General features: G+C 32.5%; 1 long non-coding RNA gene across 8 annotated transcripts; it reads right to left on the minus strand.

The window, feature by feature from the left end:
* Positions 1-742: 742 nt before the first annotated feature.
* On the minus strand, positions 743-17,799 carry LOC114303323 (uncharacterized). 8 transcript variants are annotated; one of them, XR_014332247.1, is made up of 6 exons: positions 17,367-17,799; positions 17,187-17,275; positions 16,482-17,095; positions 14,891-14,924; positions 13,211-13,317; positions 743-1,081 (listed from the first exon to the last, which is right to left on the minus strand). It is a non-coding gene; the product is annotated as an uncharacterized LOC114303323 (long non-coding RNA). The 8 variants fall into 8 exon arrangements; XR_014332242.1 differs by having other exon boundaries at positions 14,891-15,245; XR_014332249.1 differs by lacking the exon at positions 743-1,081 and adding an exon at positions 1,454-1,860.
* Between the last annotated feature and the right edge of the window lie 8,221 nt (positions 17,800-26,020).

The raw sequence follows: 26,020 nt of genomic DNA on the forward strand, positions 1-26,020 counted from the left end.
CTTAAATTACAATTTATCCCTTAGAATTAAAAAAATTACATCCCACCCTTTAAATTTCTAATTTTATAACAAAACCCTTATTATTAATAAATCAAGTCAATTAACAATTATATTTATGTCAGAAAATTATTTTAGTTAATAATTCAAGTGAGGTTAATCATTATATAAAAAACAGCTAAAGAAATTCTTAAAAAATTACATCCCACCCTTAAAATTTCTAATTTTATAACAAAACCCTTATTATTAATAAATCAAGTCAATTAACAATTATATTTATGTAAAAACCCTAAAATTATTTTAGTTATTTTATAACAAAACCCTTAAAATTATTTTATTTAAGGTTAATCATTATATAAAAAAACAGCTAAAGAAATTTATTTTTACAATTAATTTTGATAAATAAAAAATTCTTACAAGATAATATTTATAATTTTACAAATCATGTGGACAACCCATATTTTAAGTAAACTTCAAATGTTGTAATTATAATTTAGACAACAAAATATGAAAAAATAACACTATATCAGTCACTGGACAGTTGTCAAAATTGTTTTAAAAGCAATAATAGTAACTCATTTTCCCGTTTCTTTTCTTTCAAAAACAAAATAAATTTCAGAACCCCAACACAAATTTACTGTTTTAAAAGCACTAAAAAGTCATTCAAAATAATAGACATATTTTCAACTAGCACTATAAATATTTACTGTTTTAGGGTAAATTAAATATTTCAGTTAACACTCCGTTACAAAAAAATATCTCCATTTCAATGCCCGCGGCTGTAGCTGCACAAATATGTTTTAAAAACTAAAAACAAATCCAGACCTACCATTACTTTAATTATAAAAGAAAAACAAAAAGAAAACAATATATACACACACATTCTTTCTAAAGCATAAAACATTTATTTAATGAGAATTAAAATTATTATAGTCGAAAAAAGATGTTGCGGGAAGTGAGGAAAGTTTTCTGGTCAGCTTCTCTAACAATTTAACAGGTATCTTAATCTTCAAACTAACCTTTGGCATGTATATATATGACAGTTCAACCAGACATTGACAAGCACTCCACATTTTCCACCTTTCTACAATCAAACAAGAAAATTTAAATTTAAATTTAATTTACAGAAGCTAAAAAAAAAAAAAATTGCGGCACTAACCACAATAGCTTCAACAACCAGCTGCAAAACTAAATAAAATGATAATGTTCTCGCTAAATAAAATGATAATGTTCTCATAATTTAATAAATAAATTACTAAAAAGTGAGCAATTCTCACACCTCACTTGAGGTCAACGATGCTAAATAAAATAATAAAAGAGTTCCACCATATTTCATCAAAACAGTCTCGTTAACACAACAGATAGTTTTCACCAAAAAATGATTCATAGGGCCATCTCCAAAATATATTCATAAGGCCATCCCTAACCGTGTACCAAATCCAACACCAAATTCAAATTTGGAAAAAAAAGTAACAATTTTTTATACTCCAATGATTTCATAAAACAAATATCAAATTGGAAAAACCAAAAATATAATCAAAAATGTTTCACCAAACTAAAAATGCTGTGTCTTTCATCAAATCAATGTTCATTGTCGAATGGCCCCTATAACCAACTCAAAACAAAATTTTGTAAAAATTTCACACTGACGGGTCATCCGCCCGACCATCAAGTGATTTGATGAAAAGCCAAAACACTCCGTTAGAGCAGGTGATGTCAAAAAAAAAAACTTTTACATCTGTTTCTACGACTATATATTCTGATTCTAAGGTTGAATTTGTGAACAGGCGTTTATGGAGATTCACGGTCGCATGATTGAGACTACTGGGAAATTGAAGCAGGTGAGATACTCTCTTCTGATTCCTGTATGTTTTTAGCTTTGTCATATAAGTATGCACCTCATAACAACACCATCAAAATTGTGAAGTGTTACCACAAAATGGATCTCTTCTCATCACAAAAAATATAAGTTTTACCATAAAGTGGTATAACTTTGGCATTCATAATTTAGAAGTGCACACAATAATTTCATCTTTTGTGTCTTTTATCACAAAGTGTCATAACACATACCACAAAAAATTGTAACTATCACCACAAAAAATCGTAGCTTTCTTATAATGTACTCCTTTTTAAGGGTGTACATAGTAGCCTTTCTCTAATCCTTAATGTTGGAATCCTCTCATAAACAGTGGCAGCTTCATGATTTCTTTCTAGGGTACTCATCCTAAAGAAATCCTATATCTATTATTAAAGAAGAAAATATGAAGATTTATCACCAAATCCTGAATGTTCTGATCCCTAGGTTTGAGAAGTTGACATTCACGCATGTACTAAGAAAAAACAACAAGTTCGCTGATGCCTTATCAACTCTATCTTCCATGATATATATCTCGCTTGGAGTTTGGATGCGTCCGATCATTATTGAACAGAGATATACGCTGGCCTATGAGACTATCACCGCAATAGATGAGGTTCAAGATCAAAACCCTTGGTATTATGACATCTGAAACTTCTTGGAAAATGAAGTTTATCCACCAGGGCAAATGCCAAAGACAAGAGGGCAATATGGTGGATGACCGTTCAATTTATCATATGCGGAGGTAAACTATACAAGAGAGGTCATCTGGGAATGTACAAGTTGTGTGTCGATGTAGAAGAATCAAAGCACCTAATGGAGGTCATCCATGGGGGAGAGTGTAGAGCGCACATAAACAGGGTAATGTTAGCCTGGAAGATTCTCAGGCAAGGTTACTATTGGTCTACTATGGAGGAGGATTGTATCGGTTTTGTTCGGCGATGCCACAAATGTCAAACTTTTCAAAAGACCTAGTCAAGTCTAGTAATAGGTTTTGTCAAAGTTTCTACATAAAGACAAAGACTTTTGACAGACTTTCTACGCAGATAAAAACAAATAAAGGGTTTGGATAATGATGCTGGGTACTGCTTTGGGCCCAATCGTACATCATTCAATCCTTCCTTTTAGATAAAATTTTGACACTATAATATATTACAAGACACGTGTAAGGATTCTCACAGTTTTTCTTTAATAAAGCAGGGTAGGTGTCATCTGCTTTATTAAAGTAGTAAGTGAAGAAGAAGCCTTATTATTGACAAACACAAATATTTACAATAGCTATTTGTCGTTTCTTGGCGTGTTTTTCTCTGATTGCTGAAGAGAAGCTTTATCTTCTACAAATTTTATCTTTTTTTTCTAGAATGCCAATAATTGATGTAGACGCTTGGATGATGAATCCTCAAAGTGGATCCTTTGTAGAAAATTTACAAAAATATCTAAAAGTCAAAAATTTACAAGAAACTATAATACTTCCAAAATGAGTCTAATTATGTGGCGTGCACCTTTTTTTTTTTTTTACCCATACTTCTATCTGGGAGATCGTCAAGATCTGCTGCTGAAAGCTGGTCATAAAAATCATCCTCCATATCTGGTCCATTTCCCTATTGGTTATCTTGGTCATTTTCTCCCATTAATGATGACTCATGAGAGACGCTATGCTGATAGTTGGGATATTGACTTCATCGACGAATGTTTCTTTGCTGAAGGGATAACCTGGGATAGCTAGGTTACAGTATATCTTCTGATTTCTATCTTCGCAGACTAGATGTCCACAATTTCTATTATACGCTAATAGAGGATTATTAGCAAATTTCCTCCATTTATTGAGCTGATCTCTAAGTGAAAATTTTCTGCATGGCCAAGGTCTTCGATTGAGAAGTCCTGGGTATCATGGAAATGTTGAAGTTCCTCTTAGGTACATTTTATGCTTGGCGTGGATGCACCTTATTCCTTTACATTCTGATAGCTTGCTATCAATTAATGTTTCTACATATGGATGATGCTCTTCTATTACACAAAGTACTGAATGAGCAAGTTTATTTCCAAAACTATCTGTCTGATCTAGATCTAAGAAAATTATTCTAAAGACAAAGCCGTAATCTAACAATTGTGAAATTGTTAGATAACACGGTTTGCCCCTAATCTCTATCTCCAATGGCTCGAACGTTGCTAGATTTATCTGGCAAAGGCAAAGGCAGATGCTGAAATCTAAATTACACTGACATCTATCAAAATATTCTGGCCTGTCCATACATCTTTCCTCTTCTAAGCAGGGCTGCTCTTCATCCTTATAGAGATCAGTCTATTGATAAGCTATATCAGGGCAGTGAACTCCTGTTGAAGAAACTACTGTATAGTGACTAGCTCACTATTTCTGCTATTTTCGGCTAAGGTGTATATATAGGGTTTAAGGTCCTTTATTTCTTGATTTTTCTCACAAAAAGATCGAATGATAGAATACCTGAAGAAATACATTCTACCACTCAATTGTTCAAATTCCTCACTGGTGAGTTGTCTGGTTTCTAGGTCAAGAAATGAAGTGGGTGCTTTTTCTGGAGTTAGTTTTTTAAGCTGATTGGTTAGGGTTCGAATGGTAGCTCTCAATTGTTTTTCTTCGTCTCGGAGCTGGTCTAGCTCTTCACTGACCTTTTTGCCTTTATCCATGATTTTCTTGAAATTTCTGTTAAGGCCTTCACAATGTCTGCACATTTGGAGAGGATTTTGAGAATCTATCTGAAGGTTAGTACTACTACTTTCAATTATCTGGCTAACTGGAGCTCCACTAATAGCAAGAATGGTTGACTGCATCTTGCCCAATGTGTCTAGATAATCTTTAGTTATCTGACTGATAAAGTAATTGGTTCTTATTTGTCTACAGGCATATGTACTAGCCGACTCGAAATCATAAAATCATTTAATCTGAGATATGGAAAAGTTTTTAACTAAGGGTTCAACTTCTAATCAATCATAGTAAATACCAGGCTTGGTTCCTTTAGCTACTACATAAAAAGAAAAGCTTTTAGACAGGTTTATTCTGGCTTTTTAAAAAGTATACACTAAGAGAGTTTAAAGTTGACAGACGTTTAACTAGGTAGTTATGGTTGTTCCAAAGGTTAACTAGAAGACACTGTTAAACTGAGTCTATCTCAATTCCTGTTAATAGTCTGAATTTGTTTCTGCCTTCATAAATGGAAAGGGCAAATCTCCCAAAGTTCATGATTTTGTTGTTCTCCATTATCTGCACAAAAATTAACCTGGTTATTTTCTTTTTTTAAATAAATCTTCCTACTTAGCCAATCTATTAATTTATTATCACTCTCTTTTAAATGTTCAAATTCTACTATATATCATTGTCCTACTATACAATCTAAAAATTTTGTCCATCTTCTGGTACTTAGTCTGCGCTCATTAAGTTCATTATGGAATCTATCTATAGCTTCACAGTCTGTTCTGATTGTAAAAGGCTTGTGCAAGAATAATCTAAATTTTTTTTATTGCAAATACTATTCCTAATATCTCAAAATCTAAGCCAGTCATGATAGCATATTTTTCTTTAAATTTTTCAGAATTATATCCACAAATGCACTCATTTTTACTATCATACTTACTAGGTTTAGCTAATAAGATTGTTCCCCATCCTAACTGACTTGCATCTGTCTCTACGACTATATATTCTGATTTAAGTTAGTTTATGCATTTTGCTTATGGAAATAGAGTAGTTTTTATTTTTAGACAATTTAGTTATAAATTTCATGTTATAGTAGCTTTTAATAATTTTAAAGTATGATTTAATTTTGTGTATGAAGAGAGTAGAATATTTAAATTTAGAACTCAACAATCATAACCATCGTCTTAATATAGATAAAAATAAATTCCGTTGTAATTTTAAAAATACTTTTACACATCAGCTCCATAGTGAACATAATCCTCAGATAAATAGTATTATAGATTACCAGATTAATTTTGCAAAAAATATTAAAAAGGACATAGATAAAATTAGTAATCTTTTTACTTCATCTATAAACTATCTTCATAATACTCGCAGTATAATTAACGATCAAGATAAAAAAATTAGATTATATCTAAGATCAGTGTAGTTTTATCCTACAAAAACGAATCGATTTAAATTTAGAAAAATTTCCCACTAAGCTAGAGATAGAAACTCTAATTTCAACTACAAATATTAGCAGTTCAAAGCAAATAGAGTTAGAATTTAAACAACTAATTAAAAAAATTCATAATCAAATAAATCAAATAACTAAACAAATAGAACAAAACAACCAAATTCAAGATAATTTAAAACAGAAATTAGAAATTTCAGAACAACTAATAAGATCTTAGTTTATGAGTAGCGATAAAAAAGCTAATAAGAACTATCAGATTATTTTAAAACAAACAAAAGACTTTCATAATAACCCAGAAGGAATCAGTAGCTATCAGTCAAATAAAATAACAATAAGACAAAATAATATAAAAATTTTATTTTTTGTCAGATTGTGTGAAAAATTTGAAGAATTAGCAGAACAACTACACAGTTTAGAAAATCGTTTTAGTTTTTCTAGAAAGAATAATACTTCAAAAAATTAAAGGAATAGAAGGACAAGTAAACAAACCTCAATCTCAGATAAACGAAGAAGATATAACTAGATATTTCGAAAAACTTAAATTACCAAAGAAACCTGCATGTATAACTTATAGAAAATAAAGATGTTTAAACAACTAGTAAAAGGAAGTAGCAGTAAAAAACATAATAAGGATGAATATGTTAAAATGGAAGAATTTATAGATGTAGAACAACAAATAGAAAATTTGAAAAAGAAAAAGTTAGAATTAATTCCAGCTAAATATATATATAAACTAGGAAAAATACATAAAAAACAGTATCTATTTAAACACTATGGTGAACAAATGATTAATGTAACTCATGAAGGTGAAAAAATAGAACTAAATTTAATAAATAGAGAAAGTTATAAATATGCAGTAAATGAACACCTAAAAATGACTCTCTTAGGATTAGTTGTGATAGGAGTTAAGGCTTTAACCAGAGAAAATTTAGGAACTAAAGTTTTTGTATGTCTTTACGATGATAGGTTTAATGATATAGGATAAAGTATTTTAGGCAGTAATAAATTAGATATGAACTCAAAAGGATGAATAGTTTATTTTACACCAGATTTCTTATTACCAACACCAACCTCTCATAAAAAAATAAAAATAGGGATAAAAAGTAGAAGATACAAAATGAAAAAAGAAGAAAAAAATTTATTAGTTTGCACAGGATTTTTAGGCTTAGCAGTCTCAGAAAACAATACTCATTATAGACTTACAAATGATCAGATAGTTAAAATATTAGGCGCAAAAGGAATAAAGGCACTACCAACTAAAAAATTTAATTCTAAAGATAATGCAGTACTAGATTGGAATTTATGAGATTTTCTAGGACAAAAAAGATTAGCCCCTCAAGATAACTTACTATATCAAAAAATAGATAGAAACTATGCAGTAAGATTTACTTAATATACATATGTAGCACCAGAAAAATCTGAAAATGATGAATTTCATAGTATAGATAGGAAAGAAAATCAGGATAATCGTAATGACATAAATCAGCTTTATGTAATGACAGGAAAAAAAATAATATTACAAAATAAGATATATAATATTGATGAGATAGATTTGAAAATTGTCACCCTAAGCGACATGAATAAAATATTAGATACCAGATATTTCGAATATATAAAGAAGTGTCATTTTTAGATCAAGAATTTCATACAGAATATATAGACGATATTATAGAAGATAAAATACATCCTAACAAAATATTTAAAATACCAAAACAATCTAACTTAGAAGATATTTTTTACATGAACACAGAAAGCACAGGAACTAGTAAACCACAACCAACGGTAAAAGATCCAGTAGAACCAATGCATTATGTAGTAAAAAGAAGACCATTAGCTAATTCAGGGCGTAGTAAAGTAGATCCGAATAAAAGTTATAGATCTCATGAAAAGCGTAGGTAACCAGATATAAGTATACAATTACAGTCAGCTAATAACCAAGGAACCCTTTTAACCTTAGCTAGATTTGACCCTCAGACATGGCAAGAAGTAATAGAAAAATGGAAAAAAAGATGCGGTAAAAACATGGATGAGTAATCCCTTTGAATCAACAGATATGTGGGAACATATGGAAACATTTTTAGGAGATTCAACTTTTAATATATATTTAACTTTTAAAGGAAAATATGAGGAGACAATTAGACAGCTTAAAGGACTAAGAGATAATCCATAAAATTTTACTAGCTTTGTAAAAGAAATACTTATAGGATATGACCCTTCTAGAAGAAATGATTATACTCAAAGCATAACTTTAATTTAGATCAGATAACATTAGGAAGTTAGAAATATGTTGTATCTTTTAGCAAAGAATATTTAGCCATAGCAGCCAGAACTGGAAAAAGCTTTGATGAAGAAATATGAAATAAATATTTTAGAAGGTTACCCAGAGAACAAGGAAGAGAAATAGAAAATAAATGGTCAATTTATTATGCAAACTTACCAACAAAAATAGCCTCAGTAGAAGTAAAAATAATAGGAATTTTAAGAATAGGACCTAAAATAACTTTTACATTTCATAAGCTCAGAGAAAAATGTATAGAAGTTGAAATACATAAAGATTTGAAAAAACAAAACTATGGTTTCTGTAACAACGTAATATACTAATTAACAATATGAAGATAAATATAATAGGAAAAAATATATCGAAAATATAGAAAATAAAAATATTAGGAGAAAAAATATAGAAAACCATGAAAAAAAACAAAAATTCATTAGAAAGAGTAGAACTTTTAATAGGATAAATTATAAGCGACTACCAAAAAAAAAAAAAAAAAAAGATCAAAGAAAACAACGATATGTTAGAAAACCTAATAGTAAAAATGCAATCGCTTTATATGTGGAGAACCCAACCATTTTGCAAAAACCTGCCCAAAAAGACAAAGGCCTAATACTAAAAAATAGAAAGAAAGACTACATATTATAGAAGATTTAGAAAAAGATATAGTTAGCATAAACAGTGATGATTCAGAAGTCTACAGCATAGTCAGTGATTACGAATATCAAATAGAAGCCATAAGTTCAGATAGTGGTTCAGAAAGCGATACAGACATAGATAATCTTTTAGGACAACTTAATCAAGAAATAGAAATGACTCCTTCTCATGACACATTCTTTATGATGGAATGCAATTCAGATACTGAATGTCAGCATAATTTTCAAATAGAACTAGGATTTGATACCACTAGATGCAGTTATTGTAATTGGTTTCCAGCTAAAGATAAGAGAGCTCAGTGTTTATTATGCAGTATAACCTATTGTGTGATCTGTCTAGAAAAATTAAACATAACACACAAGATAAAGAATCTCAAAAAAATTGTTAACCTAGAATTATTTTTTGCAAAAATAGAAAAATAAAAGAAAAAAATCAGTATACAGAAAGACAGAAAATGATTTAGATGAAATGATAAAATTAGCTGAAACAACAGAAATTTTAGATGAACAGCCCATGAAATATTGGGAAAGAAATAAAGTGATATAAAAAATAAAGATTATAAAATTACATCAGCATAAATAGATCATACGCCATCAGACATAGAAAAATTTATAGCACAGATTAAGGAGTTATTAGATTTAGGAGTAATTAGACCCAGTAATAGCCCACATAGGAGCGCCGCATTTATGGTTAGAAATCATGCAAAGATAAAAAGAGGAAAAGCTAGAATAGTTATTAATTATAAAAGATTAAATAACAATACAGAAAATGATAAATATAATATACCAGATAAAGACAAGCTTATAAACAGAATACAGACAACAAAAATATTTAATAAATTTGATTGCAAGTCGGGATTTTGACAGATAAAAATAAAAAAGAAAAGTATACCTTCAACAGCCTTTTGCTGCCCACAAGAACATTATGAATGACTAGTTATGCCTTTTGGACTAAAAAATGTATCTTCCATATTTCAGCGTAAGATGGATAGTATATTTTGGTCAAGTTTAGCAACCCAAAAATTATCTATCTTTTTATCTTTTTTTCATCACATCACCTCTCTATTTTTCTGCACATCTTTTCATAAAAAGACAAAAAGTGCACTTATTTAGGTCATTCCAAACAACCCCTTAATAAATATAATTTCATATTAGTATAATCCAAAATTTAGATTATTTAATACCATTTAATATTAGATTATTTAATATTAGGAATAGTATATGCAATAAACAAATTTAGATTATTCTTACACAAGCCATTTACAATCAGAACAGACTGTGAAGCTATAGTTACATTCCATAATAAACTTAATGAGCGCAAACTAAGTACCAAAAGATGAACAAAATTTTTAGATTATATAGTAGGACAATGATATAAAGTAGAATTTGAACATATTAAAGGGAGTGATAATAAATTAACAGATTGACTAAGTAGGAAGATTTATTTAAAAAAAGAAAATAACCAAATTAATTTTTGTACAGATAATGGAGAACAACAAAACCATGAACTTTGGGGATTTGCCCTTTTCATTTATGAAGGCAGAAACAAATTCAGACCATTAACAAGAATCGAGATAGACCCAGTTCAACAGTGGCTTCCAAATAACCTTTGGAACAACCATAACCACCCAGCTAAACGTCTGTCAACTTTAAACTCTCTTAGTATATACTTTTCAAAAAGCCAAAACAAACCTTTATCTAAAAACTTTTCTTTTTATGTAGTAGCTAAAGGAACCAAACTTTTCTTTTTATGTAGTAGCTAAAGAAACCAAGCCTGGTATTTACCATGATTGGTTAGAAGTTAAACCCTTAATTGAACCCTTTACTTGTTTTTATCTGCGTAGAAAGTCTGTCAAAAATATGCATATAATTGTATGCATAAGTCTTTGTCTTTATGTAAAAACTTTGGCAAAGCCTATTACTAGGCTTGACTATGTCTTTTGAAAAGTTTAGCCGACAATTTGAGTTAGCTATTAAGTCTAGGTTTTAGGTTTTTGTTTTTACCCTCCTTTTTGTTGTATAAATTGACATTCATGCCAAAGGAAGAAGCAATGAAAAATCTCCCTTCACTTCACTTTGCAAAAATTTCCAACTTCTCTCAAAAATCCTAAGTGTTCCAAGTCTTCTAGAATTTCAAAGTTTGTAACATAATCTTTGTAAATATACTACTTATTAATATGAAATGTGATTAATCTCTCTTTTTCCTTAAATATTTCAAAAGGGTAACTCTTCTATTCTAAAATTTTATTTTTATTTTTTTTTGAAAGAACTAAGTTTATAGAATACTTACTTGCTCATTAATATTACATACTTTGCACCTTCGTAGTATCTATTGTTTTCTATTTTATTACTAAATGACCTTAGCTAAAGAGCCCGTGTGAGCCGTAGTTAGGCGTTCGAGGGCAAATTGTAGGCAGAAAGGGAAAAGTAAAAAATAAAAAATAAAAATATACTATGTTGAACGAAGTTTAGCTTCAAAGTAAGAGTACATGTAATAAAAACAAACATTGTCTAAAAATAATTTTGCCAAAGAAAAAAAATTTTAGAATACAGAGCGAGCCACCCGAGTAGAAATATTAAGGAAATATTATCCATAAAAGAATTTTAAAAATCAAAATTTTATGCCATTAGATGAAGAACTTAGGATTAAAATCAGAACCAGTACTGAGCTTATACAAGAATTAACAGATCAAAAATTAAGATATCAATTTCTATTATCATTAACTTCCAGTAGATCTCTAGAAAATTATAGTTTGGAAATTACTCAAATAAATAGACAGATAACTATAAAACATGAAACATTACAGCTAGCTATACAATAACTTGAAGATTTATTAGCATAACTATAAAATTAATTAGATAATTCTCAACTCAATTTCAAAATAGTAATAAACTACTAACCCCAACCCCAAAATTTTTTTACTCAAATTTGATAAGAATTTTAACGCATCATTGGAGACGCACTCAGGCCTCGTTTGGAAACAAGCTAATTTAATAATTTTTTGACTATTTGACTAAAATATGAGCTAAAAAAAACTAACAAACATGCTTGGTTAGAGTTTTTCAAAAACTCTTTTCAGAAAATTCTACTTTCTTATTTTTCATGTTCTTTTGTTTTTACTGAATTTTTTAATATTTTAAGTAATTTTTTTTTATTTTTTAGACATACCTCACATAAATATACCTAAAAAGTAAAAAAATTGTGAGAGAAACCTTTTAAAAATTCACTAAATACCAAAAAAAAAAAAAAAAAAAAAAAAAAAAAATTCAATACATTTTTTCTATTTTTATGTATTTATTAATTTAAAAAAAATATTTTTTACAAATTTTTTACTTTTTTAGATACACCGGTGTATCTAAAAAAGTTAAAAAAAAATGTTTAAAATTTTAAAAACATTCACTAAAAACAAAAAAACACAAAAACCAAAAAACTCGCTTTCAAAAAATTTAATTCAAAAAACTCAAACCAAACACACTGAATATGTTTGGGATGACTTTTTGATTTTTTACGAAAAAATGTACAAAAAATAGAGAGAAAAGAGAATCTAACTTTTTGGTATGAGTTGTTGACTTTTTGACTAATTTAATAGCTTTTTGACTAAAAGGGAAGGTTGCCAAACAAGGCTTCAGACAGCATTGAAGTTTGTTTAGATTTATATTTTGTAGAAAAACTCGTGTAGAGAAACAAAGACTCTTTTTGGTTATGTTTGCCAAACACATTTCCACCCACTTTCATGAGTGTGGTGCTCGTTTTGAGTTTTCAAATTATAATTCCACACCGAATTTTGAAAACTCCTTTCTAGACAGAAAATTTTGGTTAAGCCGATCATCCCCCGAACGTTCGGCCGATTAACCAGAACAATATTCAATTTTTTTTTTTTTTTTTTTTGTACTCTTGCTATTTTTATATTGTAAATAAAAAATACTCTCAAAATTTTTGAGTTTTGAATAAAATTTTAAATTGTGTTCAATTATGAATTGTAAATTTTTAAATCAAACTTTTTCAGTTTTAAAAACTCAAAACCCCCTCCGAAACTTAACTCGAAACTCTTTTTAAAAATTATAGCCAAACAAATTTTTCAAACTCAAATCATAATTTCAAAATATAACTTTATTCTCAAATTATATTTAAAAAATTTTACCCAAAAAATAAAAAGAAAAAGAAAACCAATTAAGTAGCACCTAAATTTTTTTAGTATTACCTTTACCTACCCCTTTTTCTCTCCACAAATACCTGCGCAAATTTTTATCCAAAACAGTTACAAAGACGTGACAGATTCCTAATTCTTACTGAGTAAAGAAATACCTTATTGTGGCATTGCAACACTTTAGCAAACATGGCGTGTCCGAAGCAAACTCTAGAAATCTGTCTCACACGTTAGATGACCCAATAACACTTCCAACTCAAGCCACCTGAGGATCAGCACCACAACATATGACGTAAATACAACAAATGGCCACACCCTAGGGTAAAATAAAAAATAAAACTCATTATAGCAAAAATTACAATTTGTAATATAACTAACCTATCGCCCATACTATTCACGAAATAATTTTAGATATTTATATTTATTTTAAATTTTTTTAATATATAAATTATATTTTTTAAAACTTTTTATAAAAATAATTTAACAATCTTATCACTAAATATACTGTATAGGAAAAGTTGAAAAAAGTACTGCAACAATTATACACGGATTATATCTATAATTATTTGTATTAAGTGATTTTAAATACTAATCAGAAATTTTTGACCAAATCAATAAATGCAAGCATGTGAAAAGACATGTAGATTGAAAAAAATTAATAAATACTGATTAGAAAATTTTGACCAAATTAATAATGCTGAACTTTTTTTAAATAAAAAATTTTAAAAATTCAGATTGGAATATTAAAATTCTCACAGGCCTTAGGATTTAAAAACCCCCTTTTACTTAATATATAGTACTAACATATCACCCATGCTATTCACAGATTATATTTACAATTATTTATATATGTAAATTACAATTTTTAAATGTCTTTTTCTTTTTAAATGCCTTCTTTTTTTTCTTTTTTTATATTATATAAAAGTTTAAAATTTTGATAATAATCATGTGTTAGACTTTTCAAGGAATTAAATTTCTTTTTTTTTTATTATATTATATTAAAATTTAATATTTTAATAATAATCATATATGTATTAGACTTTTTAAGAAATTTTTTTTATGTTTATTCTTAATGCATTAAAGTGTTATTATGAGGGATAATAATTATATATATTGAGACTTTTCAAAAAATTCATATGTTGAATTTTAGAGATTTTTTTTTATGTTTATTTTTAATACATTAAAGTATTATTATCAGGATAAGACTTAGAAATTGAGAGAAGTTAATAAATACTACAAAAAAAAAAAATTTAAATGAAAAAATTAGAAAAATTAGATTGAGAGATTGAAACTCCCACAAGACTTGAGATTAAAAACCCTCTTTTACTTAATATATAGTATAGATGTGCCTGTTTGGTACAGCTTTCAACTTAATTTAAACTATTTTGATATGTTTGGTTTAATTTAACAATGCAGTTATAACTTTTTGTAAATTAGAAATCAGCTTATTCTTTGAGTGGGACAGGAGATACTTAATTTATAAATCAAAAATCAGTTTATGTTCATAATTATAAGCTATAAGCTGTTAAAACATAAACTATAAACACTTTCATACAACTCTACCAAACAGGACTAATAAGGCTAAGTTTGGCATCCTTTAAAAAAGTTAATAAGCCACTATCCTACTTAAGTCATATCATCTTATTTAAATTATATCACCTCTCTACCACATCACTTCAAACCCAACCTATATTTCATAAAAAATCAAAAAATACATTTATTTAAAACATCTCAAACATCCCCTAACCGTCCAGCTAGTTTACTGTATAAAAGAAACTACAGACAACCTATTCTCTACAATCAATGTGTCGATTTTCAATAACAGAGTTCACACATACCCTCAAGAAATACTAGTATTAAGGACTCCAACATCTGCCAAAATATTAATAAAGTTAAACACTACAAAATCTACACATGAAGAATCAAGATTTGAATTAGACATGCTCAACCCCAAAATCAGAACCAATGCAATTCAAAATCTGTCACATTAGCTAGAAAAACTACGCAGCATTAAAGAAATAGCCAAAAAATTACGAGTTCACCACAAAATAAAGTACTCTCCTCTCGCACCAACATGATGACAAAAAAATTCTTTTTTGCAATGCATGAATTTATTCCTTCAAATGATCTGCTAACATACATCCTCTCTCCAGCTAGCACAAAGGAATCAAGAATCTTTACTCTGCTGCAACGCTGAAACAAAATCCATGAACCCACATCTGAGATTTAAAGTCACAACATGCAACCACCACCAACCCTTGAGCTTCATACTGGTTTACAATTGACATTTTGACTAAATTACAATTACGCATAAGGGACCAACCCTCCAAACCACCATACATTCCAACCCAAACCCTAACCAAAAACGCAAATATAAACCAGCCCACGCACATCATCACAGTACAACTAAACCTCTGTAAAATTACATTATGTGCACAATTACACAATATCTGAACCAACAATCTTTGACATTTGAACCATCTACAATATTAGTGTTACTTACGATGGGGTCATTCTAGAATACAGAGCCTTACCATATGCACATTTTTTTATATTGATTACCATAAATGCCATAACTAAATCATTTTCAAACATAACTTTAAAAAAATAATATCACACCCAAACACCACATAAAAATATATCCAAAGTCATTTCTGATTACAACCAAAATAATGATCACTATAAGTCATAACCAACAAAATAATAATCACTATAGTGGTGTCTAATCATCACCAATCATCTTTCCATACATCATTGCATCTAAAAAATAAGCCTAAAAAATAAGTTTCTATATCATTTTCCTAATCACAACTGGTCATAAACACCAGTCATGACCAAGTCATAACATAGGAAGTAACCAAAAGACCACAAAATCATAATTTGGCATATGGTGTCTATAAAATTTTCTTTTTGGGCGTATGTTAGATGTTACTTGGATTTTATTATTGAAAAATGTAAACCATCAAGAATTTTGTAGCCAGAAATTTACTTGTTGATTAAATTTTGAGAATAAAGATTAAGGCCAAGTTTGACATCCTCAAAAAAATTCAAAAAGTCAAAAAGTCACTATCCTATTTAAGTCATATCATCTTATTTAAATCACATCACCTCTCTAACACATCACTTCAAACCCAATCTAAATCCAACCCATATTTCATAAAAAGTCAAAAAGTACACTTATTTAGTCTTCCCAAACTTGGCCTAAATTTACTTATTGATTAAATTTTGAAAATTTTGAAATGAGGCTAATGAGATGGTAGATTCAGACATGCTCGAATTAAAAACTTAACTTCATAAATATTAATAATTGAAAATATAAACTTTCATAAATCTGTAATAATTTATTGATGCATAATTTTCCCTCATTAAAATGCTCAAAATGCAAATAATTAGTGCCAAAATAAATTAAAGGAAATTGTTTGTTCGTACCTCTTGGACTGAATAGTCATGACGTGCTAATCCCATCCTTGTGTTTGCTTGCTTGCTTGATGAATACAAATAGTTGGCGTGTTGATGTCCCTACTTGTTTCGAATCGATGTAAAATCATCCATTCGAGAGACAAATAAAGACACGATGAACAACTAAATGGTTTGGAGAGAGAATTGGGGTGGACAAAATCAAGAAAAAACCAACAAAAACCAAAAAGACGCAACACACAAGAAGGGGAGAACCGGGCAAAACCCCGTACCATCTCCCCCTCAAACACAAAAAACAAACTTTTTATTAGGGCTTTTTTGACCTGCCAAGCAAGCGCACCTGACATGGCAAAGGTCGATTGACAACCAGTAGAACATTACACATCTCACATTTTTTTGTTACCCTAGGCTATACCCCTCTGGTACACACCGAAACACACACACACACACACACAAACAAACTATCTTCTTTATTATACCAAGAAGATGACAAAAGAAAGCACATCAAAAAAGCATAAAGAAACACTTTAGCAATCCTTCACAGCTTCATATCAAAATACGATCTGAATCCATAAAGAATCACGATATCTGAATTGATTGCACCGATCTAACCAAGCGTTTTAGATCTGAAAATGAACACAAAAGGTTGAAAAATTAATAGATCTGAAACCAAGAATTACAATACATACAAAATTGTCAAAGCCTGCAAATACACACCTCAAGAATTTCAGAAAGACAGCAAGGTTTCGCATCGAACCAGATGAACAAAGCCCGAGCACTAATGGTTCAGAACAAACATTAAGAGCCTTCAAGAAATGGAGGAGAATACTTAATTACGTGCAAAAATGGGGATGAAGAACAAGATATTAATCTATTAACAACAAATCTACTACGTACCTCGATGGATCTTTCGATTTCCAGTCAATTCACCCATGGCCGAAGAAGGGATGAGTCTTGAACCACATATCTCTGAATCGAAGATCGGAAGCGAATCGCTCAACGAAAACACTCGAATCCATAATCAAAACGCAGATCGTCGAACGAATTCAAAGCTGAGAAATCAAGGAGAAGAGATCTAACGAAAAGGGGGTAATGGAATTTCACGGTGAGAGAGAATCTGTACAAGAAAATGAAAAAATCTGTACAAGAAAATGAAAATGTATATGGGGACTGAGAACGAGGGGTGATTTATTAATTTTCCAGAACGATCCAACGGCTGTCAATGAATGAGTTGCGAAAAAATCAAGTCAGACGTGCCTGGCCGTAGATGAGACGTTGAGCCCTGTTAATAGGGGTTGGCAAAGATCGACGGCTCTCGTGATTTTTATGTGAGAAGATTCTCCATTTCCTTCGACTTGAACGAGATAAGCTTGCCACGTGTTTCATCGTGGCTCACAGAGCAACTCGTTTAAAATGTGAAATGAGAAATAAGTGTATGTATGAGAAAATAAAAATAAATGAAAATTGTAATTATTATTTGGTAGAGTTTTTTAAATATGATTTGAGAATAAAATTATATTTTAAGTTTATGAGTTTTAGAATTATAATTTGAATGTAAAAAATTTATTTAGTTACGATTTTTTAATAAAGTGTTGAATTGAGTTTTGAATTGAGTATGGAATTAAGTTTTAAAATATTGATGTTACATATGAAATAAGAAATTTTGTTTAGTTATGAGTTTTGAAGAGAGTTTTCAAAACTTAATTCAAAAAATTATAACTCAAAATCAAACACACAACTTAAACCGTCATAACCAAACTCTTTTTAAAATTTAATTCAAAAAATTAATTATTAACAAAAAAAAAATTACTGTTAACCAAGCTCTTTTTAAAATTCAATTGAAAAAATTAATGATTAACAAAAAAAATAGTAGTCATACCCAAAAAATTTCAAATTCAACTCAAAAAATTAATTATTAAGAAAAATTTAAAAATAAAAATTTTTGTATTGAAAATATTATAAACAAAATAAATTGAAAGTCACAATAAATATTGAATTACTAATCAAACCGAACTTATGATTGTATATTTGATTCGAATTATGTTTTTTCAATATTTTTAAGTTCAAATATTTTTATATTTTTAAGAATTATTGTCATCAATCATTTGCTAGTTATTATTTTGTTATTTTCAAATAAATAGCAACAAAATTTATCAATATTATATATATTGGGAGTCAAATAAAAATTAAAATATCATTTGATTAGTATCTACACAATTTACAGCACATAATTCAATATTATTGAATTTTTTTCATTTGTTAAATTTTATCACTTTCGTGGGAAATTCATGAACCTGTACCGTCCTCACCTTCATTATTGTGTCTCACCCGTGAACTTCTGTAACATCAATATTATTGTACCCATTGATTTATGTGTTTGGCATTGAAATGACTAAATTGCCCATCTGTTATGGAATGTTAAATTGGTATGTTAGTAAAAAATAAAAAGGGCAACATCGTAATTTCACTTATGTTTTGCAGAGCCATCACTCCTTTGCAAAACCTCAGTTGGTCAGTTTCTGATTTTTTTTATTTTATTTTTTTAAAAAAAAAACAACCTCATCTACAGATTTTCTGGCCATTTGTTTGGCTTTATATTAGTGAGCACATCCAACAACTTTGCTTCATAACTTTCAGCAACTTCTTCACCATCTTCATTTACCTTCATTATTCAAATAGTATCAATACAACTAGATCAAAGACTTGAAACATATAACCACCTCATCCACCACCTACCTCAATTAATTTCACAAATTTAGTCCACCACCTATGTCAATTAATTTAAAAATTTTAGTGTATATATTTACAACTCATATCTGTGTAAAAAAAGAGAGAAAAAGCTTCAATCAGAGGTTCACAACACCAGAGCTTCACAATTTCAAAGCTACAGAAGTAACACCGGAAAAGTTCACCAAACTGGTTGACCGGGCAGTCAACTGGTGGATCATCCAACCGGTTAACCAGTTGTGCCTGTTCCCAGCTTCTAGTAAGACTTAACCTGAGGCTGAGCTTTGGTTATTTGTTGCTTACCTATTGTACACTATTTCCTCACAGTAACAGCCGAAACCTTCCATACATTTTTCTTACCTTCATAAGTCATGTCGAGAACAAAAAGAGCCAGACTAGAACATGGTGAAACCTTTAATCATCCACCACGCCAACAACAGCAGACTTATCCAACTATTGATTTTCTCACGTATAATCATGAACAAGCTTATCCAAATTTTTTTAACCGACTACTTGTTACTGAGAGAAGAAACAGGGCATGGACGCCTTAGCCCCTGAAATGACAGGAGCTTTGCGAGAATCTATGGACATTCTCAGAGCTGAGAATCAAGTATAGGCCTAGGTTCTTGAGGTAGGGCCATCTTTTCTGAAGATGGAGTTTTTCTGGTCGAACCCAGCTGAGTTTTGGGCAATCCTAAGAAACCACTAAAAGCGAATGAGTGGTTAGAGCAGATGGTAAAGACTTTAGAGATGCTCAGCATCGAAGATAGGGTTTTGAGAGTAACCTTAGTGTCCTTCTAACTGAAGAGAGACGCGGGTCAATGGTGGAAGTATGCGCGATGGCGCATTGGAAGGACTTTGGAGGCTTTTGTCGACGCCTTCAAGGATAAGTTTTTGCTTCCCACTCTTAGGGAGAAGTTATGGGACCAGTTCTCCAAGCTAGTGCAGTTGAACACACCAGTGGCCGAGTTTGAGGCCACATTCTCCAGTTTGTCGAGGTTTTCATTAGAACTTGTGGCAACTGAGGAACGCTGTTGTCTGGAATTCGAGAAGAGGCTAAGGACCGGGCTCATGTTTGAAGTGGTCGGATCCATGATTAGAGACTATGGGTGCCTTATGAAGGCGGCAACCCATCTTCAGACCATTACGCAGGCAGGGGAGGAGAGGATGAGGGGCTCGATGATGAGTCAGGATAGTCAGGCGAATGGGAAGAGGCAGAGGGTTTCTAACCCTTAGTCGTTCCAGGAAGCTCAGTCGAGGTCCACCTTTCCAGTACCAAGTTTGGGTTCTGGAAGGGGTTGTCAGGGAGATTTTACTTGTTACAAATGTGGTCAGTTGGGCCACAAGTCTCCAGCTTGCCTGCAGAGGAGAGGAGGGCAACGGTCTGCATCGTTTTTGGCTCGTTCTCAAGGCCGAAATCAGGGTAGAGGGCAACCGCCCACTTGTTATCAGTGTGGGTAGACAAGGCACCTGAAGAGATTTTGCCCACAGTTGTGTGGCACATCTGGTGCGTCTGGTTTAAGGCAGACATAGAGTCATCAGCCTGCACAGTTAGCACAGGCCTCGAGAGCTAATCAAGGAGCCTCTTCGGCTATGCCAGTGCATCAGGCTTATGCTCCGAAGGGTGAATAGGTTGAGCAGAGACCTACTGGACGTGTGTATGTTGTTACTGCACCAGATCTTGTACCAACGCCTTCTGTAATGAGAGGTACTTTCTTGTTTTGCAATTCTATCACTAATGTGTTGATTGATACGGGTGCATCCCATTCATTTATCTCGTCTACATTTGTATCGGTTTTGGGGTTAGAGTTGGCCTAGTTATCATCTCCTATTTGTGTGGTGTCATCTATTGGGGGTGAGGTGGTTCTGAAGCATGGGTGTCGGGGTTGTGATATAGAGATTACTGATCTTCGACTTCCCTTTTCATTTGTATTGATGGTTTGTCTTGTTTCAATGTTATATTGGGTATGGATTGGTTGTCTTCATATCGAGCTATTATAGATTGCCACCGTCAGAGGGTTACAGTATGTACCTTGAACAGGGATTGTTTTCATTTCTTGGGGGACCGGGTTGGTAGAGTCCTATCACCGGTGTATGATCCGCATGGGCAGAGCGAACTTAGTTGTCTTCTTGTCGATTTCTTGAGTAGTGAATGCGATAAAGCCCGGGTTGAGTTGCCAAGAGTGGTTTGTGAATATTTAGATGTCTTTCCCGAGGACCTTACTAGTTTATCACCTCACCGGGAGATCGAATTCTCTATTGATTTAGTGTTTGGCACGACATCGATTTCTATGGCACCATATCGGTTTGCATCTACTGAGTTGAGTGAGTTGAATGTTCAACTCCAGGAATTGTTAGATAAGAGTTTTATCTGCCCTAGTACTTCGCCTTGGGGAGCACCAGCTCTCTTTACTAAAAAGAAAGATGGAGCATTACGACTCTATATTGATTATCGAAAGTTGAACCGGATAACTGTTAAGAACAAGTACCCAATGCTTCGTATAGATGATCTGTTTGATCAGTTAAAAGGGTCTTGTTGCTTCTCTAAGATAGACCTGAGATCGGGTTATCATCAGTTGAGGGTAAGAGAGAAGGATATCCCGAAGACGGCATTCCGTATGCGGTATGGTCATTATAAGTTCCTACTGATGCCTTTTCGGCTGACTAATGCTCCGGCAGTGTTTATGGATTTGATGAATCGGATCTTCCGTGAGTTTCTAGACCACTTTGTGGTTGTCTTTGTGGACGACATCTTGATTTATTCGCCTTCCGATGAAGAACACCTACGTGTAGTGCTTGAGTTGCTTAGAACCCATAAGTTGTATGCTAAATTTGAAAAATGTGAGTTCTGGCTAAAAGAGGTTAAATTCTTAGGCCATGTGGTATCCAAGAAAGAGATAACTGTAGACTCATCCAAGATAGAGGCAGTTCAAGACTGGGAACAACCTAAGAATGCTTTCGAGATCCGTAGTTTCTTGGGTTTAGCCGGGTATTACTGCCGATTTGTGAAAGATTTCTGTAGACTAGCCTCGCCATTGACTAAGCTGACGAGGAAATGGATCAAATTCGTGTGGAGTGAGACCTGTAAGAAATCATTCCAAGAACTTAAAGTTAGGCTGACCACTGCTCCAGTTTTGATTATTCCGGGAAGGGATTTGGGTTATTCAGTATATTGTGATGCCTCGCAGGAAGGCTTAGGTTTTGTTTTAATGCAAAAGGGGAATGTAGTAGCCTATGGCTCGCCACAGTTGAAACACACATGAGAGGAATTACCCTACTCACGACATAGAGTTAGCAACGGTGATATTTGCCTTAAAGATTTAGAGGCACTATCTATATGGTGAGAGATTTGAGGTATTTTCTAATCACAAGAGCCTAAAATATCTGTTCACACAGAAAGGCTTGAATTTTAGGCAGAGGAGGTGGATGGAGTTCATAGAGGATTATGATTTCGAGCTATATTATCATCTTGGAAAGGCCAACGTTGTGGCCGATGTATTGAGTTTAAAATCTATTAGCAGCATAGCTTGTGTTGCCATCCGGGAATGAGTGATGTTGGGTACTATTGGGGAGTTTGACTTACATCTTGGTGAGTCTGTTGAGTCCGCCGCGTTGTTTTCAATAGTTGCCCAGCCTACACTTGTGAACCGAGTGATGGAGGCATAGAAGGGTGACCTTGAAGTAGAAACCCTCCGGGAGAAGATCCCCAGTGGGAAAGTAGAACGGGGCTTGAGTGTGTATCCTAAGTCAAGTGTTAGATACCGTGACCATCTTATCATGCCGGAGTCTTGCCGAGAGGAAGTACTTCGAGAGTTTTACCACTTGCACCTTGCGGTGCATCCGAGTGGCACAAAGATGTATCACGACCATAGTCACCAGTTTTGGTAGAGAGGTATGAAGAAGGATGTAGCTGTGTTTGTATCAAAATGTCTTACTTGTCAACAAGTGAAGGCTGAGCATCAGAGGCCAGCTGCTTTGTTGCAACCCTTACCTATCGCCGAATGGAAGTGGGAGCATGTCACGATGGATTTTGTTGTGGACCTTCCAAGGACTAAACGAGGTAGTGATGCCATTTGAGTGGTAGTTGACCGGTTGACCAAGTCGGCACACTTTATAGCTATGCGCGTGAGCAATTCGGTAGACTATCTTGTCGACCTTTACATTAGGGACATAGTGAGGTTGCAGGGGGTCCTTGTAACGATTGTTTCGGATAGAGATCCACATTTTATAGCTCGATTGTGACAGAGCTTATAGAGTGCCTTGGGCACTAGACTGACTTTTAGCACAACATATCACCTTCAGACTGATGGGCAGTCCGAGCGTACCATTCAAATCCTTGAAGATATACTTCGAGATTGTGTCCTTGATTTTAAAGGGTCGTGGGAGAGTTACTTACCGTTAGTGGAGTTTGTCTATAATAACAGCTTTCAATCGAGTATTGGCATGACACCATTTGAGGCCTTGTATGGCTGACTGTATAAATCTCTAGTGTGTTGAGCCGAGGTGGGTGATGCACCTTTGTTGGGCCCAGAGTTAGCTCGGGAAACGATAGAGAATGTAGCACTTATTCGTAAAAGATTGGTTACGACTCAGAGTCGCCAGAAAAGTTATGCCGATCGTAGGAGAAGACCCTTGTCTTTTGTGGTAGGAGATCATGTCTTTTTGAAAATATCACCTAGGCAGGGTTTGATGAGATTTAGGAGGATTGGGAAGTTGTCCCCTCAGTTTATTAGCTCTTTTGAGATCTTTGAGCGGGTCGGGGAGGTTGCTTATCGTTTGGTATTGCCGCCACAGCTTTCCGGAGTCCATGACGTATTTCATATTAGCATGTTTCGGAAATATGAGCTGGATCCATCACATGTCTTGGATTGGACCGATTTAGAGGTAGACGAGGATGACTTGTATGAGGAGATACCGGTGAGAGTCTTGGATACATGGGATCAAGTCTTGTGAGGCAAGACAATTCCCTTAGTAAAGGTATTATGGAAACATCACGGGGTTGAGGAAGCGACTTGGGAGTGTGAGTTGGAAGTCCGAGAGAAATATCTGGACTTGTTTGTGGATGCCTGAACATGTATTGAGATTTTGATTATGTTAATGGAATGTAATAACATTGTATATGTTATGGGAGTTTAGAAATCATGAGTTCAATACAAGCATTGTATATGCTATATAAATTTTAGAAAATGAACTTGGATTTTGATTAAACATTGCACATGATTTGGAAAAGTATGAATTGTATATTCAGTATTAAGATATCGTTTGACTTGTTACTGGGAATGGATAACTAGTGAATAGGTCATGGTGATGGAATTGAATGATTATCGTTGTCATAATTAGTTTTAACTGTGTTTTAAAACTTAATTTGAAATTTCAGGGATGAAATTTTTTAAGAGGGGAAGGTTATAACGATCCCGATTTTGACCCGACGCTTGTGGTAATCCGGACTCAAGTTTATGGTTTCTGAGTGTTGCCCATTGTCTTTTCCTCTTTATTCCTCTTAAATTTGGTTATTTGGGCATTTTGAGTGTGTTTGGAATAGGTTGGTTGCCTAGTTTTCAAACCTTGTGTTGCTAGAATTTTAATCCTCCAATCAAGCGGCCCTTTCTGCGCTCAAGAAGGGTTTGCAAACTTTCAGTACTTTGCACGTCTGCAAAAGTACTGGAGGGGTGTTTTTCACGCTCGAGCGGCATTTCCTACACTCGAGCGGATGGGTGCTCGAGCAGTCTTTCTTGCGTTCGAGCGATTTGTCTGTTGTCTGCAAAAGTTCTAGAGGTGTGCATTCTACGCTCGAGCGGAACAACTTTTTGTGTCTGACGCTTGAGCGTCAACATTTTTGCTCGAGCGGACTGTGCATATATCAGATCATGAAAGTGACATTTTATATCACTTTTTCATTCTTTTCTCTCTCTAGAACTTTCCAAGAACCTAGATCTTGACTCTTTCTCTTTGAAACACACTCTCTCACTCTCTCTCTCTCTCTCTCTCTCTTTACATTTTTGCCTAGATTTTTTGGGTTCTTTACCCTAGTGCCTTTGAGAAAAAGTTAGAGCATCCCAAGAGCTTCATTTTGATCCGATTGGAACGTGGTCTCAGCGTTGTTAAGGAATCTACTTTGCTTTGCTTGGTCTTCTCTTCTTGAGGTAGAGGTTTTCTACACTTTAATATAGTTTTTAACTTTGTTATTTGTCATTGTATAACAATGGTGGGGTTTGGGGGTAATGTGAACAAACCTAGGGTTTGGGTGTAAAATGGAAAAACGGGTTTTTGGTGAATGAGAAGAAAATGATTGTGGGGTTCAAAAATGATGTTGTATGGTGTCAAAATTGTTGATTTTGGTACTTGGTTGACATTTGGGAAAAGAGAGAGTTTGCCCTAAAAATGATTATGATATTTATTTTGTATAAATAAATGAAATTAGTGTTGTAAACATGAAATTGAACGAGTGTTGACATACATGGTGAAATTGAGTAGATGATACGCCTCATCTTTGGAAATTTAAATATATATATATATATATATATATCTAGAAATATATATATTTAGAAATATATATATTTTGAGATTGTTTATCTATTTAGAAATAACTGTATTGGGCTATCAGTGGAGGATAGCTATGATTATTGTAGAAATTGCATAAGGATTAGGAAAATTAAAACTAATCCATGGTTGGTTATCATTGAATATTTTCATGTTGTAAATACATTATATATGTATGATTGTTTGGGAGAAGAAAGGGGATGTACTTCATGTATGATTATGTGTTTAAATACATTGCATATGTATGATTGTTTGGGAGAAGAAAGGGGATGTACTCCATTATA

The sequence above is a fragment of the Camellia sinensis genome, chromosome 6 (assembly GCF_055761805.1).
Source record: "Camellia sinensis isolate YWXY chromosome 6, ASM5576180v1, whole genome shotgun sequence".
In the NCBI taxonomy this organism is placed as follows: domain Eukaryota; kingdom Viridiplantae; phylum Streptophyta; class Magnoliopsida; order Ericales; family Theaceae; genus Camellia; species Camellia sinensis.